Below are 21,995 nucleotides of genomic sequence, written 5' to 3'. Positions count from 1 at the left end.
ACGAGGAGCGGTAAGGGAATCGCATTGGCGATTTGATCTCCATTTGAACGCTCACTTACGCGCCATATATGTAATATAAGCAGAAGCCTATGCTTTGTACAGCGGCGGTGTAAAGGAAATGCGTATACTATTGTTCAGGGTGTGTAACTGAACGAAATATTCTACATATATAACAAAACAGGAGCCTTGGCATCGTTCGATGCGACGGCGTAAGTAAATACATTGCAGAAAGCAGGAGCCTTGGCATTGTTCGACGCGACGGTGTAAGTAAATGCATAATCGAAAGTACAGAAAGCAGGGAGCCTTGGCATCATACGATGCGACGACAAAGGTAAATTACATAGCCTGTGCGATATAAGACGCGTCGGCATAATCAACAGATATACACCTAGATCTGTATCCAACGATAGTTACGAGGCGAGCGAGTGAACACCGAAGTGTCCTAGAGGGCTCAACCAAGAACTAGGGTGAGATACTCTTTTGAAGAACGCATATACTGCGTATTTGAACATATATATCTGACGATAGTTACGAGGCAAGCGCGTGAACACCGAAGCGTCCTATAGGGCTCAACCTAGAACTAAACAAGATACTATTTCAGAAAGTATATGCTATATACAAACAATCAAATACTTGAGAGAGATGGTTTAATGAAGCGAACTTACTTCAAATCGTGGAAAAAACGGCTCTGGGTTGCTTCTTCGGCTTCGAGTCTTCCTTCAAGAAGTCAGACTAAGTCAGATGAAGCTGACTTAGTTGAGAAAAAGGTAGAGTAGGTCAAGCTACTCAACCTAAGTGGTTTGAACCAAACAGGGCTCAGTCCAAGTCAACTGGGTTCAGCAGGTTCGAACTCAGCTCAAGTAGGCTAAGTTTGGGTTCAGAAATCCAAACCAAAAGCTGGACCAAAAAGGACTTTGACTTTGACTTCCAACCCATCTAGGTTCAAGTCAAGTCAACTGGGTTTGAGCTAGGTCAGGTGGGTTAGGACCAGGTCAGGCAGGCTCAGGCTAAGTCAGGCAGGCTCAGACCAGGTCAAGTGGGCTAGGCTAGGTAGAGGAGGTTTGGAAAAGGAGGAGAGAGAGAAGGAAAAGGGAGGGGGTGGCGATTTTTTCTAAAGGGGGGCCTCCTCTATTTATAGGGGAGGTTGCTTCGGGGCTAAGCAACCTCATTTACCCTTTTGCCCTTGGGCTTTCTGAGAATCCCTTCCATGGAAGGTGCTGGAAGGAGCTGGAAGGTCCTAGAAGATGCTGGAAGGTGCTAGAATATTCTAGAATATTCTAGAATATTTTCTGAGAAATATTTCTATGGGTCCCACCAACATTTCCGTGGGTCCCGCAAGAATTTCGGGTTTTCGGTGATTTTTTTCCCGAAAAATTCTAAGTAGGCCATTATCTTCGTATTGATGTAACTAAGAAAGTTGGCTCGCAGGAATCTCTTGATTTCGAGCAGGGAGGAAGTTATGACCTCTAGAGCGTTTGAGCATATATTCGTGAAGATACGAATATCCTAAGTATATCTGGGTCGCAGGAATCGGTTTGATTTGCTTTACGGTAAAAACACTATTTTTCACTAGAAAAATACCTCAGGAATTTATTCAGAGTTATCTGAAAAATTGCGGGTCTTACAAAAAGCTTTTCCAAGTTCCGCTGCAAAGAAAAAAAAAGAAATTCATGAAAATTTTAACTTAGCTTTGTTTTGGAAATCCGGAGCGTTACAGAATTGGTATCAGAGCAAGAGTCTGAGAAACCTGGTTCGAAATCCGTCTTGTCCACCGTATCACACTGTAAGTATATCTCTTCGTAATAGTTACTAATTTGAGTGCATCTTTGTATACATGGCAACTCACGACTCACGAGGCTACTGCTATCGTTGTGGGATTATGCATGTTGAGTGGGTGTGCCCATATGAGGTACAAGACTGCCAGTTTTGTGGCGAAGAGGGGCATTCCGCCAACAAATGCCAAATGAAACATACTACTGATATGGGTCGGCAGGAATCACTTGGTCTTAGAGACGAGACCTCGCGTGTTAGTGGACCACACTACTCCAGTAGGGGGAGTAGTCATACCCCAGCAACTTCAGATGAACTACCATCTCTACTAGAATTTGACTTGAACTTCCTTGAGGGATTCAGTCAATCGCAAGGCTATCAACATGCATCATGTACGCCTAGCTTGCACAGTCGGGATGAGGGATGCAACAACTCCTTCTATAATCTCATTATGATTTCGGATTCCTCGAATCATAGTGCTATTATATAGGGGAACGAAGCGGCTTCACAAGCGCCGAGCCTAAATGGCAAAGGAGAGGGATACAACTCTTATTATCTCGTTATGATCTCGGACTCCCCGAGTCATAATGATACTCAATAGGCAAGTGGACCGGCATCACTGATTTATCCACAAGATTCGCTTGAGAGTGCAGAAGTGCCGCCCAAGCCAAAACTAGTTGTGTCTGCACCAAGGCAGTGTGGAAGTAAACAATATTTCGGGTTGTTTGGGTCAGGAAAGAAATCCAGTTCGTAGTAGAGACTGGTAATGTTTTGCAGTCAATAGACTCATGTATATAGTTTCTCAACGTCTAAAGTCTGCCAGTACGACATGACATTTTGTTTAAGGCGATGCTTACGTAAAATGTAATATATATTAAGTAAATAAAGCTTTGCTTCGATATATACATTGAGAAACTAAAACACGTTGCTTATATGTGATAGACAAATGGCTCCTACGACGAGGAGAACCATGCCGAGCGAAGAGTCCCATACTCAAGGATTTCTGCTGGAAACGCTCAACAATCTGGTTACTGCTATCTGTGAAACAAGGCCAGAACCAGTCGCACCTCGAAACAAAAACATTGGGGGAATAACCTATGAAAAATTCCTCAAGCTTGATCCACCAGTCTTCGTCGGTAGATCCAATCCTGAATTGGCAGAGAGTTGGGTCGAAGAGACAGAACGTGCCTTTCTGGTCCTAGGAGTACCAGAAGAAAAGAAGACCAACTTTGGCACATACAGGCTGAAAGACAATGCACGGAAGTGGTGGGATACCACTAAGATTATCCAGTTCTCGGAAGTTGAAGTCATTCCTTGGACTGACTTCCGGAGAGCTTTCATGGATAATTACTTCCCGTTACACTCCAGAAACAAGAAGAAGATGGAGTTTTAGGAGTTGGAGCAGGGTGGTATGAGTCTGATTGACTATACCACCAAATTTCAAAATCTTGAGCGGTACTGCTCCCGGTTATTTGAGACCGACCAAGAAAGGGCCGACAAGTATATCAACGAACTGCGAGAAGGGTTAAGGTCATGGGTTATCACCAGCATGCCCCAAACTTTTCAAATTGCTGTGGCAGCAGCTTCAAAAATTCAAGTGGATTGGGAGCGATCAAAAGTGATCATCGCAAAGAGGCCCATAGTTGATGGTGGGAACCGGAAAAGAACGTTCCCAAGTGGCCAGGGTTCACGACAACCCTTTCAAAAGAGAAAGTTTCAAGGTTGGAACGTTACTCAACAAGTCGTGAGGCCAAGGAAGAACATGGCTCCAAACAATCTGCAGTCCAACCCGAACTGCCCAAAATGCCATGTAAATCACGTTAGAGGACCATGTCCACGTGACACAGGTGGTTGCTTCTACTGTGGCAAAGTAGGCCACATTGCAAGGCAGTGCAAAAAGAAGCTTGCTGATGAGCAAAGGAGGAATGCCGGACCCTCTCAACAAATACCACAGCGAACACAAGTCCAACGACCCCCACCTAGAGTAGAACAAAGGCCTACTGCAGGTCATGTATACGCTGTAACGACTGAACAAGTCGAAACCGGTGACCTCATTGAAGGCACTGTACCTGTTAATGGACATGCAGCTTACGTCTTGTTTGATTGTGGTGCTACTCATACCTTTATCTCCGATGATTTTACCAAACAACTCCACGCTTCGGTGCAACCGGTCGATAAAATGATCGAAGTATACAACCCGTTGGGTTCACGCACCAAATGTATCCATTGCATCAAGAATTTGGATATAGAGATAGCTGGGCAACACTTGCCTACTGATGCCATCTTAATTGATATGGTACAATATGATGTTATTCTCGGAATGAATTGGTTAGCCCAGAACCATGCGAGGATCTTATGCCGAGAGGGCAGGGTGATTCTATCATGACCGGGAATGCCTAAGATAGAATACCGGATATCCAAGCCAGTTCCACAAAAGCAACTTATATCAGCTCTGAAAGTACAGAAATACCTTAGGAAGAGTTGTGTAGCCTTCCTACTTAGCCTTTCAGCTGAAGGCTCAAATATCAAATCCCTTGAGAGTTTGGAAGTGGTTCGGGAGTTTCCCGAAGTGTTTCTTGAGGAATTGCCAGGACTTCCACCACTTCGTGAGGTTGAATTTAGAATTCAATCCTTACCTGGAACTGCACCAATATCCAAAGCCCCTTATCGTATGGCGCCAGCTGAACTCAGTGAGTTGAAGTGTCAGTTGGAGGAACTGATGGAACAAGGGTTCATCCGACCAAGTATGTCACCATGGGGAGCCACAGTCTTGTTTGTAAAGAAGAAGGATGGATCCCTTCGGTTATGCATCGATTATCGAATGCTTAACCAGGCAACAGTTAAAAATAAGTACCCGTTGCCACAGATAGAGGACTTGTTCGATCAACTCAAAACAACGAGGGTATTCTCCAAGATTGACCTCAGGTCTGGGTATCATCAGCTCAGAGTAAAGGAGGAGGATATACCTAAAACTGCCTTTCGAACAAGATATGGCCATTATGAGTTCGTAGTAATACCCTTCGGACTCACTAATGCGCCTGCTGCCTTTATGGACCTGATGAATCGGGTGTTCAGGCCATACTGTAAACACCCCAAATTTTCACCCTCATCTAGTGTTTTTCCATTTCATATGTAATTGCATATCACTGCATACATTTTTGCATATCATTTCATCGCATTGCATAGCATTGCATGTCATTACATGTCATTACATCTCATTTTCGAGATCCAGCACTCCTGTTTTCAAAACATTCAATCCAGATTTGAGTTTTTAAAACTTTTCTTTCAAAAACAATTTTAAAACCTGGGTTTTTATTCAACATTCTGTCATTTTCTAACCCCCAGGACCTTATATTTTGAAATACTTCCTTAGAAAACGATCTGAATTCATTTCAAACTCAATTTCAATTGATTTTAATTCTCAGATGAGGCCCATTTAGGTGGTGTCGCTTCTGGATTTCTTCACTTATCAAATATCTCAAAAATCTTAGAGTCCTAATTGGATCAGGACTCTTTTTCCAGAGTCTTAGTCAGATCAAAACTCTACTTTTTACTACCTTTTTACCTGTCTTTGAAGAAAACCTTTTAAAATCTTCTATTTTGGCCAAAATGTTAGAGTCCTAGTTGGATCAGGACTCTTCTTCAAGAGTCCAGTCGGATCAGGACTCTTCTTCAGAGTTTCAATTGGATTGGGACTCTAATCTTTTACAACTATTTTATCTATTTTAATCAAATCTTTCAAAATCTTTCAAAAAGAGTCGGAAACTCAGAGTTTTAGTCAAAACAGGACTCTGTTCAGAGAGTCCTAGTTGGATCAGGACTCTGATCCTGATTTCAATTTTGAGAAAATCTTTCAAAAATCTTTTTATTTATCAAATTTGTTACACTTTTATCAAAGAATTTCAAAATTCTGAGCTTTTATCTCAGAGTCCTGATCAATTCAGGACTCTACCCCAGAGTCCTGATCGAAGCAGGACTCTATCCAAAATTGATTTTCTCACTTCATTTTCACTGGTTTTCAAAAGCTTTGCCCAAATTTCATCATTTGCTCATCAGAAAACCAAAATTCTTAGAGTTCTGATTGAATCAGGACTCTTTCTTAGAGTCCTAATCAGATCAGGACTCTGAACCAAAATTCAATTTCATCATGTTTTTAACTGTTTTTCAAAATTCTCTCATTTGTTTTTTTTAGAAAATACCAAAAAAAAAATCTAGAGTTTTAGTCCGATCAGGATTCTGTCCCAGAGTCCTAGTCCAGTCAAGAGTCTGTTTTGAAGTCTGTTTTTATTCCATTTTCATTTATTTCCATTTATTTTCAAAAATTAGGTCATTTCGTAGAGTCCAGTTAATTCATGACTCTATTTTAGAGTCCTGATTGAGTTAGGAGTCTAACCCTGACAGTAGTTTCTGACTTATTTCATCATTTTTGATAAAATCTTTTCAAAAACTCCTTCATTTGATTTTTAAAACCCAAAATCTCAGAGTCCTAAAATTCCAGGACTCTAGCCCAGAGTCCAGTTCGCTTGAGACTCTATTTTCAAAAACCTTGAATTTCAAATATTGATTTTAACCCTTTTTTAAAAGCCATTTTCAGTATTTATTTTAAATTTTCAAAACTCTGATGTGGGGTCCACTCAGTTGGTGCCATATCCAGAGGAGTTCTGACCCAGTTGGAACACTGTGCCATTTCAAAACTTTTAATTTCAAGTCTACTTTTGAATCTCTTTTGAAAACCCCTTCAATTTCAAGTTTTAAAATCGCTTTTTAAAAAAAAAAAAAACTCAAGTAGGGCCCACTCGGGGTGGCGCCATATTTGAGTAAGTCAGGGCTAGACTAGGGTTAGTCGGTTTCTTGGTTAGTGTTAGAGGTTTAGAAGAGTCAAACCTCTTTGGAAAAAATCATTTTGAAAGTTAGTTTTTAAAACTAGTATTTTTAAAGGTTTTTAAAAGATGTTTTAAAAACCCAAATGTGAAAATGCCAAGTGGCATCACTTTTTGGGATTTTTTAGGAGAGTCTAGGGGTTAATTAGGTGTTAAATAGGATAATTTAGGCTAGGGGTAGGATGGTAACTACACCCCAAAATCGCCCCCCTTAGAAAGTCCAAAAATTTTAGAAAACTTGATTTTTTTAACCTAAAAATTTTTCTTTATAAAGAGGCCCCATGGGGGATGATTTTTCCAGCCACCTCCTATTGGATTCTTGGAGCTTCTCTCTCCTCTCCAGCCTTCCTCTATTTTTGCAACTCCAAGGTAAATAATTTCTTCAATTTTTGATATTTTATTTAGTGTTTTTAATGATTTAAACCTAGATTTAGCCTTGGACACCCCTCCTTATGAATATCCAACCATGGTTTCACCTCAAGAACCATCAAGAACGGTCCAAGAAGATGATCTAACTCTATTTTCTATGTTTTACAGGGATTCTAATCCATTAGAATCAATTTTAGCATTAGTCTTTGCATTATTAACCAATAAAATACATGATTTGCCCTTTTAATGGGTTAAATCTATGTTTTAAAGGTAATATTGAATTTCAGCCATTGATTCCCTGCTTTTATTTTATTTTCATGGTTTATTCATGTTTGTTTTACGTTCTATATCATAGAAATAATTTTTATTTACTGTTTTATGGTTTATTTTATTGTTTTCATTAGTTAATGCATATTTCTCAAGTTTCTTAGATTTATGTGTGTTTTTTAGTTTAGAAGAGAAAAGAGCATGCTGTTTCGGATTGAAATATGTGCTGTTAATTTCTGATTTTTTATATGTGATGCATGCATATGTTATTGATCTACTGTAAAAAAATCAGAGTTTTTGAAGGTCGGGAACCCTGTCAGAAAAATCAGACATCAAATCGGGTTTTTAAAACTTTAAAATCGTCGTCAAAATCAAGAGGGTAACTTGCTGTGATGATATTTTTCTCATCTTATATCCGATTTTAGATCTGTAAATTGATATGGATTCATGCTGCATAGATCTTTCTACTGTGAAATTTTCAGAATTTTTGACCACTGTTTATTATTTTTCATCTGTCAGAAACTCTAATTTTTAATTTGAAACTCGTTAGGGTTTTCCAAAACCCTAATCAGACTTGTATTGTTTATAAATCCCAAAATACAGATCCGATTCATGATCTGTAAAAAGTGAGTATTATTATTTTTCTGTCAACTATTCACTGTTAAAATCTCAAATATTTTGGAATAGTATTAATATTTATACCGGAATTTGAAATCTGCAGTATCTGTTTTAACTCATGTTTGGTTTGCAATATTTAGGCCCGGATTGCCGGTAGGGGATCTCCTTGATCCTAAGTGCTTTGTCAGATCTGTAAAAAAGAAAAGTTCGGTTTTTATGTCTATTTGGTCTCTGTCAAAAATCAGAAATTTTTATGGAGGTTTGACCCCTGGTTCAGGTCTTGGACTGAGACTGGTTGGTGAACTAGGTCAAAAATAGCATATTTTTAGGGTTTAATGCAATTTTTGGATTAATTTAATGCCAAAAAAATATTTTTATAATTCTAATTTGATATTAGGGTTATAACAAGTGCAGGTACCAATTTTTAGGATTTTTAAAATCCGTTTGATTCTTGAATGGCTTGAATTGCAAAACAGGGCACCCGAAGAATTCCAAAACACTGCAAAAAATCACAAAATTTATGATATTCTTGGATTTTCGTGTATAAGCATATATTTTTAGGGTTTAATCATATTCATAATCATATTGGGATGCTTTAGGTCTAACTTGATGCTCATTTGATTTCATTTAGTGTATAAAACCTAAGTTTTACCAAAATATTTTCTAAAAACCCTAATTCCAAGGCCATGTCTTGCTATCGGGGGCAATTTGGTTATTTGACCTCAATTTCGAAATCCCTAACCTTAGTTTTCATGTATTTAAGTATGTCATATCATATTTTAGCCTAGTTTATTTGCATTTGAATTTTAAAACTTGCATTTTACCAAATATCTTTCTGAAAACCCTAATTTTAAGGCCATAGTCTTGTTATTAGGGGTATTTTGGTCATTTTGACCCCAATTTCGAAATTTCATATCTTATCTTCCTTATTTATTCAATTTTATTTCATATTTAATCATTTTAATTTAAGGGAATCATTGCAAAAAGGCTTATATCTATCAAAATCCAGTAATTTCTAGATATTACTGGATAAACCTAGAAAAGCCAACATATCATCACTAACAAAGTTTTCTAGTTTTGCAGGAACATTGAAGACTTTATTTTTCATGTATTTAAATTTCAATAGTGATGTAAACTAAATTAAACTTTGGAATAAGAATTTACATTTCCTGCTTAGCTTAGGTAGCATTGCATATAGTTTATTTTTTTAAATAATGTTAATGTGTGATGGATGATGATTCATGCATATTCAAACTCACTATGGTCTACACGAATGGCACATACACTAGCTTTTATGAAGTTTATAAACTTGGTGGAATTCGTATTTATGTCCATAGTCAGAATACAAATGATACCTAGATTTATGATCTTCATATTAACCACATTCAGCCTACACTATTAGGCTAACTTCAAAATGCACTGCATTTCTCAAAAATACAAAAAGTATTTCTCAATTCCTCAAACCCATATTCATTCATTTCATGCATTTGCCAATTCCAATTCAAATTCCAAGTCAAAGAAATCAAATTCTTCAAATTTTTCTAAGTCTTATTCAAAAATCGATTTTCTCAAAATATGGATTTGCCAATGATATTTCAAGTATTTCCCAAGTTCCAAATTCGATTTTCTAAGTTATATTTTGAATTTCAAAGTTTGAATTCAAAGAAATCAAGTTTTTCAAAGTTATTTCATATTTCTCAAAATCGATTTTCACAAAATCCTTAGATTTCTTCAGAAATCGAATTTTACTTTTCTCAGAAGTACATTTCAAATCCCAATTCACGATTTTCCATGTGATATCTATTCTAAGTATTTCAGTTATTCAAAGCAAGCATCATGTTTTCAAATATGCATTTTCAAAAATTCATAGCACATGCCTGATTCTATGTGCATTTAGAAATTAGAATATGATTTAGACAAGTTGAATAGAGCATAGCAGTAGATTGGTCCTTGGTTCGATTACCCCTGTTAAAGGTGGCAGGAACGGTCGAACCTCGTACCGACAGGCGAGTCCCATTCTACGGAATTTTTCCGCATTTTAAAACGGAGGCGAGTTATTTTCAAAAACTTTTCAAAGGTCAGTTTGACTTGCAAAAGTTAAAAAAATTTGCCATGATAACAGGTTTGGCGACCGTGATGGGACCTGTCTTTGCCTGATCAATCTAATGCTCTACTTAGTTCAAATTGTCAAAATCGATTTCCATGGAATGTCAGCCTTGCTTTATGATATCATGTGAACCTAGGAGCCTAGACCTGAACCCAGCTGACATGGAATGCATATAGACTAGGTATGGTTTAGTAGGACCATATTGAGGAGAATTATTCATGCTCACATAGACTTAGGTCTAATACAACACTCCTTAATTTAGGAATTGTATGAAAACAATGTTTGCTTCTTCAAATATTTCAAAATTCTATCTCTTTAGGACTTAGAGCCTTCTGTTTGATTGCATGTGCTCATGTTTTCAAAAACCACCCCCACCTATATTGTCCTGGTCTTCACGTTGCTGGGCTCTCTTCCAGAACCATAGTTCGGGACAGAGCCTCACAACTGGGCCACCTATTTGGGTGAAAACCCCCCTGCCACGTACCAAGGGCCATAGTCCAACGTATATCGACAGGTGCTCAAGGATGTTGGAAAACTTGAACCTAGAACCGGAGGAATTGATTTTATGCCACGTACATCGAGCCTTGGCTGGAGTATATAGGCATAACTGGATTGGATACAGTTGATCTGAACCTTAGAGTTAGGATTAAGGTCCTACAGCTATTTCAAAATTTGTGCATCTAGAGTCAGCTTTTAGGGAATGATGTATATGCATACTTATTTGTGCAGAATGTGTTATAGTCATTTCCTTGTTAGTTTCTATATTTTCCCAATTTTCTAAAATACTGGACGATTTTCTCAAAATTCCCCAATCTATGTCCATGTACTGTCCATGTTTTAAACCTTGGACGATTTTCCAAATACTTCATTTTCCATTTATTTCTTCATATTTCATCAAACCCTGGACGATTTTCTAAATTTCCCTTAATTTCCTTCAAAACTCCAGGTGATTTCCCATCTTTCCTGTCTTCTGGATCTCGAATTTCCTACTTTATTTTTATCCTGCCTGCATTTTCCTCAAATTTCCTGTATTTTCCCAAGTCTTATTCCAATTTTCCATGTTTTCCAGTCTGATGGCATCCAGTCAGCTTGATTCAGTCTTTCCCTGAGGGTCACATCTCCTACGAGGTGCGACAAAGTCTTCCCGAGCATCGAGTCCTCAACACCAGATCCTTCTTTCCCCGGTGGTACTATTTATGGTTCAGGAATTTCTCTCGTATGTTTCCGGACCACTTGGACGATTGTGGGTTAGAACTGGCGTCCACGGTGGGAAAGCAGACAGTCAACGACAATTTGATCCATGCACTAGCAGAGCGGTGGAATCCAAGCACTTCTACCTTCTGGTTCCCGTGGGGCGAGATGACAGTACTGATAGATGAATTTTCAGAGATTATGGGATTGCCCGAGCCAGCCGGTCAGCCTGGAGATCCATTGGAGAAACAGTTTCTGATTAATGTTAAGGGTCTGGACCCTAAGGATGCCTTAGCTCGCATGACAAGACGTAAGTCATGGCCCTTGATCGAGGAGGATGGAAATGAATATGTGGACCTGCTTGAAATCTACAAACAGTATGGAACATTTGCAGAGGTCAGCTCATTGTCCAGGACAACTCGAGAGAGAATCCAGCACGCGATGGTTCTGTGCACGGTGGGATTGACTTTCTTTCCCGATGGACGGAATTATATGGATATCAGAATAGTTCAGCTTTTAAGGAGGTGGGGAAGTCGACAGACCAGCCGCCTCTCGATAGCCATGGCCGCACTCGCCTTTCTATACCAAGGGTTGACCCGTTTCACACTCGGAGAGTCAATCCTAGTCGAAGGATGCACCTATGCCTAACAGTCTTGGTTCCTCCAGCATGTGCCAGCTCGAGCCAGTTCCTTCAGATACAATGGTAAAAAGCTTCTGCCAGTTGCGGGATACCGATTCTTGATTGATAATCTTCAGCGGGAAGAGGTCGTATGGGACTACTTTGATCGTCAGGAATCACCTCCTAGATACACTTATGCATACGGCAAGCGGTTCAGGCTACTTGGTCCATTCTTCTGCGCATACTACTATCCAGAGCGGTGTGTCAGGCAGTTCTCTCAGAGACAAAAATGTGTAGAGATTCGTCCACTATCGGGGGTCTTGCCAGAGTTCGATCTCACATCAGATCAGTGGTCCGGAGCATATCATTCTGCCAGACATGGCTGGGATTCTTTTGTCACTCTCACTATTTTTCCTGGTCCTCGAGTGTCCTCTGATTATCAGGAGTGGTGGAAAATTGTCCGTCCCCCTCCCCTTTGTCGAGTCTATTATTAATAAAATCATGTCTTTTTCTTCAATAAAATTCCTTTAAATTTCATCCTATCTTGGTTTGACGACCTCGCCTAGGTAACAAGGCATATTTTTCAGTTGTTTATTTTTGCAAAGGAATAGCAGCGCAATTGTCGTAATCCCAGCGATGATTCAATCCCTAGTAATGGGATACTCTTTCAATTGTCTACCAAAATTCTCAATAAATATTTTCCTCCAAACCAAATTTCCTTCAAGAACCTAACCATCAATTCTACCTTGCAGAGAGCATCAACAACATTCGAAAGAACATTCGTGATACTCGATGGTTCATATAAGGTCCGGAAAGAAAACCCTATCAGTTGAAGGCGTCGCATATTCAGCCGCTTCGGAAGAGGAAATGGACTCCCCTCGATCAGCTAAAAATCAGGGACAGCAGGTTGAGGATGACATTGATCCTCAAATGTATGTTATGTTCAAGAAAATGATGACCAGGATGCTGGCAGAGCAAGCTGAAGCCAGCACTGAGCAGAAGGATAAGGGTCATGCCGCCAAGAATGTGAAAAGTATCAAAAGGCAGAATCGCCATGAGGAAGTATCTGATGAGACAGAATCAGCTGACGACACTGACAAGGAATATGAAACTAAGCATGAATTCAAAAGGTCGACTCAAGGGCAGGGGTCAGCTTACAAATCCAAAAATCAGTCTGTTGATGACCCTACTCAGTCGCAACTAAAAGATATGATGAAAATGGTCAAAAATCTATAGGCCCACGACAAGGGCAAGAAAGTCTTCACCAGCGAAGACTTCTATGATGGCTTGGATGGGGACGACAATCTGAATAATCTCCCCAGAAAATTTATCAAGTTTGATGGTTTTGGCGACCCTAAAGCTCATCTTGCCATGTTCTTCGCTGAATGCTCTAGATTCAAGCGAGATAATCGGGCACTCTTCCTTTGTTTCCCTCGCAATCTGGAGGGAACAACAGCCAAGTGGTATTCAGAGCATGTCAACCCAATTGAGCTGAAAGAATTCGATAAGGTGGTGAACATGTTCATCGAGCGATTCCTCTTTAATGCAGAGGCGCTCCCGACCCTCAGTCATCTCTGCGGCCTAAAACAGAGAGAAAATGAAAAAGCTAGAGACTTCATCCACCGCTGGAGGTCAGCTTGTAATAAAATGAGAGATCCCATATCAGAGGGGCACGCTTTGTCTCTAATTCTGAGTAACTTCTCGCAACCACTGAAAGGCCTCATCTCCACCTCACCGTCCAGAACCTTTATTGAATTAACAGAGCGAGCCGAGTGGCTCGAATTAAGTATGGAGAATGGCTTCTATGAAGGTTTCACTTTCACCAAGAACAGCGGCCAGAACGAGTCAAAGAAGAAGACTCACTTCACTAATTCTGTCAATAATAATAAATGGAATCATCGCAAGGGACAGAATAGAGACTTCTGTTATGGGGCAGGAGGTTCAAACAGGAATGATCAGAAAGGGAAGTCGATCCCACAATTCAGCAAGCCGCTAGAGCAGGGACCAAAACCCCGAGAGAAAGTGAAGCATGAAGGATGGAGCTATAATAGGAAATTCACTCCATTAGATCAATCACTCGAGACTGTGCTCGAGTACATGTTGACCAAGGAGATGGTCAAGTTGCCAAGGCTGGCCGATCCTCCCGTTCCTATGGGAAAATTCAAAGACCAATCTTGCAAGTTCCACAGAACAGTGGGGCATAATACCGAGAATTGCTTCATTCTCAAGAACATAGTTCAAGATCTTATTGACAAGAATCTTCTGATAAAAGGTGCCGAAGACGAGAATATAGATATTTTGAAAGAGCCATTTCCTCGTCATTCTACAGTAGTCATCACCGAACAGTCATTTCAACTACAAGGGCATATCAGGTCGTGCTCTGAAAAGGATATGCAAGCTCAACATCGGGTCCTGGTATTGCAACAGGCTCAATCCAAGGCTCAGAAGATGGATCTCATCTCAGCCTTTGGCAAGATGAAAGTGTCTGACAAGCCCGCTGAGGTATCTCCTGAGGTAGCCAGAAGAATGCCATGGTTCCCTAAACATTTTGTTAAGACCGCCCCCAAGAAAAGTGAGACATCTGCGCCAAAGCCAATCACAGCATTATCCAATGTTTCAATTTTGGATTTAACCCAGGCCTCTGCCAAGCATCAGCAGGTGTTGAGCGATCTATTGCAGAAAATCAAGGTGAAACCGTGCATAACTCCAGAAGATATGGCCCACATAGTCAATCAGGCCATGACTAATGCTCCAGTTACTTTCTCCGATGAGGATCTCCCTAAGCCTCATGTGTTCCATAACAACGCCCTGTATGTTGTGGTTTGAACCAGAGGGATGACCGTTCCTCACGTACTGATAGACGGAGGCAGCAACCTCAACATATGCCCGGAAATGACCGCCAAAGCTTTGGGCATAAAAGAAGAAGAGTACATCCCGGATCCGATCACCATTTATGGGCTCGACAATCATGGCCAAACAGCGAAAGGAAAAATATTCCTAGAAATCTTTATTGACTACTCGGTCCATTCAATTCTTTTTCACGTGGTCAATGTGCCGCCCACCTATAATCTGCTTCTCGGGAGACCATGGATTCACAACGCAAACGCAGTACCGTCTACCCTGCACCAGTGCATCAAGTGGTCAAAAAGTGGTATGATCACGACAGTTTTGGGCGAGGATTCGGAGCAGAGGCTTGCACAACCCATGATTCCCAGACCCTCTTTCACTACTGATATCCCTAGCATTAGAGGGATTGAAGAGGTCAGCTTTGAAGAGAATTCGGGAATAATACAGATGACAGAGCAACCCAAGCATACAGTGGCTACGACCCGATGGGGAGGTCCACAGTTCTTCAAGATTGGAGGACGAATTGATTACAGCACACTTAAGGGTCATCCTCTATTCTCGCAATTTATGAAGGCTAAAAAGGGATTTGATTTACTAGTAAAGCACGGCTACCAGCCTTTCCAAGGCTTAGGCAAAAATGAAGATGGTCGTCTTAAACCAGTGATTCCTCAGCACTGCCCTAAAAGGGCCGGATTGGGCTTTAATGGCCAAAGATCTCAGAAAGGCACTATTTTCGTTAAGGGAACGCATTAGAAGAATTCATTCATCTTTCCTTTTCTATTCTTTTGTCGGGATGATATCCCATTTCATTCCCATCATTGTCATTTTGATTAACTCTATCTTTCAATAAAGTTGCAAGTTTCCTTTGTTTATCTTGGTGCCATTTGTCTCTTTACTTCTCATTATCAAATCTTTGCAAAATTGTCATTACTTTGATCTCTTATTTTTTTAATTATCTTCTCAATAAAATCAATTTGTTTTATGATGAGTGATTTCCCTGAATCAATTTACTCTCCAATTTTCAGAATGTCTTCCCGGTCTATTAAGAAGCTCGTCCTTAATCTAAATGCCTGTTCGAAATCAACAGTAATTCATCAGGTCAAAATAAGAACAGAATGCAGTCGGACTACAAAGCAGTCAGAAGAATCTGTAGAGTTTGATTCAGTTCTTCAAGAATTACCAGAATTTGCATCAGTTCAGAAACAAGATGAGCCATCATCCTTAGTTCAGAATCCGACTGAGGACATCAATATAGGATCAGAAGATGATCCTAGAATTCTCAAGATTGGCAGCGGTTTGAGTCCAAGAGAGAAAGAAAGGCTCACTAATTTTCTCAAGCAGCATGAAGAAGTATTCGCATGGACTTATGAGGATATGCCAGGTTTAGATCCTAAATTGGTGGAACATCGCCTCGTTCTGAAACCTGATGCGAAACTAGTTAAACAGAAGTTAAGGAAAATGGATCCTCGAATCGAGCAACAGGTCAAGGAAGGACTTGAAGATCTGCTTAAAGCAGGATTCATTCGAGCAATAGACTATTCGGATTGGTTGGCGAACATCGTAGCAGTTCCCAAGAAGAATGGTAAAGTTTGAATCTGTATTGACTTTCGCGATCTCAATAAAGCTACTCCGAAGGATGACTATCCACTCTCAAATATTGACCTCCTAGTTGATAGCACGGCTGGGCATGCCATGTTCTCCTTCATGGACGGATACTCCGGATATAATCAAATCAAATTGGCCGCTCGTGACCAATCCAAAACATCCTTCACTACGCCATGGGGCACTTTCTGTTATACAGTCATGCCGTTTGGGCTCAAGAATGTTGGGGCAACCTATCAGCGTGCTATGACTGTTATTTTCCATGATCAGATGCACAAAATCATGGATGCATATGTTGATGATATTCTGGTAAAATCCAAAGAAGAGGAAGATCACATTGAAGCTCTCAATCAAGTTTTCAAGCGGCTCATTCTTTACAAGCTAAGACTCAACCCACAAAAATGTGTTTTTGGAGTCGAATCTGGCAAGTTGCTAGGCTTCCTAGTCAGCAAAAAGGGGATAGAGATGGATCCCGCTAAGGCCAAGGCTATCATTGGCATGCCGCCTCCGACTAATCTCAAAGAATTGCGTAGCCTTCAGGGATGCATGCAATCAATTCGGCGATTTATATCCAATTTGGCCATGAGATGTGAGCCTTTCAATCATTTGCTCAGAAAAGGAGTGAGGTTCGAATGGGGACCAGAGTGTCAGCAATCGTTCGAACGCATCAAGAAGTATCTTCTTAATCCGCCTGTTCTAAAACCACCAGAATTGGGAAAGCCCCTATTGCTATATATTTCAGTTAATCAAGTTGCTTGCGGTGGATTCTTGGCACAATACGAAGAAGGCAGTTTGATAGAACACGCCATTTATTATGTGAGCAAGACCTTTATTGATTATGAGAAGAAATACTCTCAGATAGAGAAGACATGTCTAGCTCTGGTATGGATGTGTCAGAAATTGAGACACTATCTATTGGCATCTGAAGTCAAAATTCTATCTAAATTAAATCCTCTCAAGTACGTTCTTGAACAACCATTTCTCAGCGGACGAATTGCCAAATGGCAAGTCCTATTGATGCAATATGATCTGGAGTATTGTGATCATCGCAAAATTTTTCCTCTCTTTATGGTTTCTCTCTCTTCCTTCTCTTTTCCTTTTCTAACCTCTATTCTCCTCCTTTTTGAAGGGAGAAGGATAAAAGAAAGAAAAGAAAGAGAGAAGAGAAAAGAAAGAAAGAAAGAGAGAGAGAAGAGGAACTATTTTGCGTGGTATTCACTTGACCTTTATTTAAAAACATTTAGAAAATTACTCGCCTCCGTTTTGAAAATTTGCGGGAAAAATGAGGAGACGGGATTCGCTCGTCGGTACGAGGTTCGACCGTTCCTGGCGCCTTTACCAGGGGTAATCGACCCAAGGATCGAGTCTATGCCTTTTGCTTTGCCTAAACATAATCTAAGGATTTATTCTAACTTTAAATGCACAAAGAATCATGCTTGTGCAATGCAAGAATGTTATGCTCTTTTGAAAAGAAGGTTTTAGAAATTTCCAAGTATTCTGAGATGAACTTGGTACGGGAGTGAAGAAATGTTTAAATCTAACTTAGAACTTGAGATAGATCAGAGAAGTTCTAAGTTTTTGAAGTAATTTAGAATTTTGGAAGAATAAATGAGGGGGAATGACTTGAAAATGAATTTTCAATAGTCAGAAATGGATTTTGAACTTGAATTTAGGAAAGGAAAGGAAATGTTTGGGATGAATTTGAATTTAGATTTTTGAAGTTTGAAATTTAGAATAGATCTGAGGGATCCAAATGGTAAAAAAAAATAGAGATGGATTTAAGGAATGTTTTGGATTTGAAATCTGGAGATGAATCGGTTTTAAAAAGAAGTTGGACTTGGGAATGAAAGTTGGATTCTGAATCTTGGAATGGATTCAGATCTTGAAGTCTGAGGTCCGATGTAGAATTGGATTCTGGACCCTAAGGAGAAACTGGATCTGAAGTCTGAGATCCCATGTAGAGTTGGACTCTGGATCCTAAGATGGATTTGGATCAGAAGTCTAAGATCCAATATGTGATTGAATTCTGGATCCTGGAACTGGATCTGAAATCTAAGATCCGAAGTAGAATTGGGTGCCGGATCCTAAGATGGATTTGGATCTGAAGTCTGAGATCCAATGTGGAATTAGGTTCTGGATCCTAAGGTGGATTTGGATCTGAAGTTTAAGATCCAAAGTGAAATTGGAATCTGGATCCTAAGGAGGAATTGGATCTGAAGCCTGAGACCCAATATGAGTGTTGAATCCTGGATCCTAAAATGGACTTGGAGTTAAGTTCAGAAGGTGAATCACGAATCTCAAAGTTAAATTAAACTTTGAGTTTGATTGGAGCTTTTGAATTTTTGAAATTTCAAAGTAAAAATTGAACTTTGAAAATGAATTTGAACTGGAAATTTTAAATATGAAATGAAATTTGAGATCTCAAAGTTAAATTGGACTCTGAGATGGAAAATGAAATGGAATTTGAAGAAGATGAATAGGATTGAAGATTTGAAGAAGATATTTACATCACTTGGAGTTTTGAAAAAGTAATTTTGAAAATATGATGCAGTTCTATCCTAAGTGATGAATGAATTTAAAGAATTTTGAAATTGGATTTTTAAAAGCTATTTCATTCTTTAAATGAATTAAAATAAGATTGAAAATATAATACATCCTTGACTATGGTCATTGAATGTATTATATAATAATCTATATTTAAATTCAAGAGAAGAATGAAATACATTTGGTGCTTTTATAGAATTTAAAATGAAATGAACTCTCAATATACCCTGACTATGGCCATTGGTATATATTTTGAGTTAATTTTAAGTTAAATTCTGATAAAAGAAGAAAATATTTAAGGAAAATATGATGAATTTTGAAAACGGATCCAGTGTGGATCCAATGTTATTTCGTAAAAGATAAGAATTCTAAGTTTTGTTCACACCCCGACTATGGCCGTTGATGTAAATTGTCAACTTAGAATTAACTTACCTCTTACGAAATGGTGCATGTGCCATTCGTGTTTCACCATTGTGGGGATTTTGAGAAGTAAAGGAAAAATGCATGGAATAAACAATTCATGGTATTCTATGATGCTCATTCATTCTACCTAAAGCAAGAAATGTAAATTCTTATTCAAATCTAGCTATTACAAGATGTGAAATCAAATTTACATCTTCAAAATGATGATTTTATCCACATATTTCCTGCCAGGTTAGTAATGAAAAGAGAAAGAAAATCACATATGTAAGGAAATCAAATAGTGAAAAGATATGTATGATGAAAAGGATGGAAAAGGATATCTATATACTTATATACATATATATATACATACATATATAGGTATATTCACGTAAATATATATATCTATATATAGGCATATATACATATATATACATATAGGGGTATATTCAATGGAGATATGTGCTGAGGTGTTGAAGGCTTATCACCAGCGAAGTGGTGGTAGGAAGCAATGTGGTGGAGATGATGGAAATGTATTGATAAGGAAGTGAATGTAACATGTGCTGTATAATAGTTTGAAGTGGATACACAGGAATAGCAGGAAACATGCAGCAGGAATGTGGTGTTCTGTGTGCAACAGGTGGCAACTGTAAGATACATAAAGTTCAAGAAAGCTATAAGTACATCAACCAAACAAGGGAATACATATTCTACCCCATTCAAAGACATAAATAGGAAGAAAGACAGTGCAGGGATCAAACAGGCCTATAATAAAGTACACATCTTTTGAGCCTCCAATCAAAAGACAATAAAACAAACTCTAACAGAGAGAAAATACAACAGCAACATCCTACTCCACATCAAAATGTGATAATAATTACCCTCAGCAATAAAATGGCCACCTTTATAATAATAAATACTAGCCTCATTAGAATAACAGGATTAACCTTACAACGATGCAGACAAGTTGACAGCCACAAGGATCAGCCTAGTAAATGCCAATCAAAACGCCGAGAATAGCTATAAGTGAGATAAACCATATAATGGCAAGAAAACAAAGAGATGACATCTGTCTAGAGAATGCCAGTCAAAAGACTGATAATAGCTAGAAGTGGGATATACAATGTTGTGGCAAGAGAAATGAAGTAGTACTACTGTGAATACACTTCATAAACGACATCATGTTGAAGGTGGTTCTGGTACAATATAAATGAATATGTTACCTTATTTGCAGACCACTTGAAAATGGAACCCAGAGATCCTGGAGACTAATACAGAGTCCAAATGAGCCATCTGATTGGGCTATTACAGAAAGGCTTAAAGTATAGCTGAGTTAGTCAGTTATCTTTTGAAATCCAAACAAGACAGAGGTTGGGGTCAATGCCTGGTGATTATAAAATTTGATTTCGGCCGCACATGGCTCGAATCTGCTGATTCCAGGCCCTATGCAAATAGGATAAATTAGCAGAAGATTTTGGAATGATAAATGGTTTCCTCGGGGGTACAGATAAATCGAGGATGCTGGTTTGAGCTATGAGCTCCCAAAAGAAACCGGAACAGCAGTAAGTCTGAAGTCCATATCCGATTCAGCAACGTACTCGACAGGCTCAATCAAGATCATGATGAATGATAAAAATAAAATAAAAAATAAAACCACAAAATACCAATAACCATCACACTTGATCTTATCCAAAGTGAATTTCTGTATGTAGGAATGTCTGTAGAGAATCATCTCAACCAAGAGTGCCACAAAAAAAATGCTATTACAGGTTAAGGCCAACCTAAAGGGAATTTCTAGCAGACGAGATGTTGATCTGCAGAGTGTTTAGTGAATTAGCTCGAGCCCCGACAGACAATACTTCAGCTAGTACCCTACAGGCTAGGATCTCAAAGCAGTGCCTACAGGAATAAACCAGTTCGGACATGAGCAGGAGTCGCATGGAGGCCAGAATTCAAAGGGACCATAGAACATGCCGGAGGCCGATTCTCCCCTTTCCCGATTTTATTGGAGCCCTTATGAGAAAACTTATCAAGATTAGCCCATCATTGACACGAAAGCACAAGCACACAATTACCATGATAGCTACATATATATTTGCTCAAACCTTTGGGAACATACAGTATTTTGTAACAAGATAACACGGTGTAACTCAGACATAGAGCTCAAGGGTGAAAATGGAATGAACAGCCAACAGGATCTTTAACACCGATAAAAAGAGAGAGAGAATAGCTGTGAAACATGTGACCTTAAGGATTGAGTCTGTTCCGGGGGCAGTGTACACCTGCAGAAAACAATAAGGATATATCATTCTTAAGTCAGGACATATAATCCTTAGCCATGGATCATGAATTAGCCCAGGCCGTGGCAGGTTGGCAATAGGAATTGTCGATATGATCATCTTGTACATGCCGAGTCTGGGTGAATTAAACTCCACTAGGCACACTGATCTTACTGAAAGTCAGGATGTCCTGATCCAGGAGCTGATACATGATGGTCGGCAAGAAAATTTCTGTATTGGTGCGCCCACAAATCTTTCTTGGACTAACTTATGATAGCAGTACGTCTCTTCTGTAATAGCTTGGACAAAAATCTAAAGCTACATTATTTCTACAGAAGATCTAGAGGACCATTGGCATATACAGGGGAACATAATAATAAAAAAAAATGACAGGAGGCGGAGATTTTAAATCAGAGCTTTGCAATATCTCTAAAGTGCTGCTTATGATGGGGGAATTTTATTACCTTTCTCATTGCTTTCTCCCTTTTAGAGACCTGAGT

Source organism: Nuphar pumila, chromosome 6 (genome assembly GCF_984573655.1).
Source record: "Nuphar pumila chromosome 6, dmNupPumi1.hap1.1, whole genome shotgun sequence".
NCBI lineage: Eukaryota > Viridiplantae > Streptophyta > Magnoliopsida > Nymphaeales > Nymphaeaceae > Nuphar > Nuphar pumila.
The sequence above is the reverse complement of the archived record's forward strand: the minus strand, read 5'-3'. Positions refer to the sequence as shown.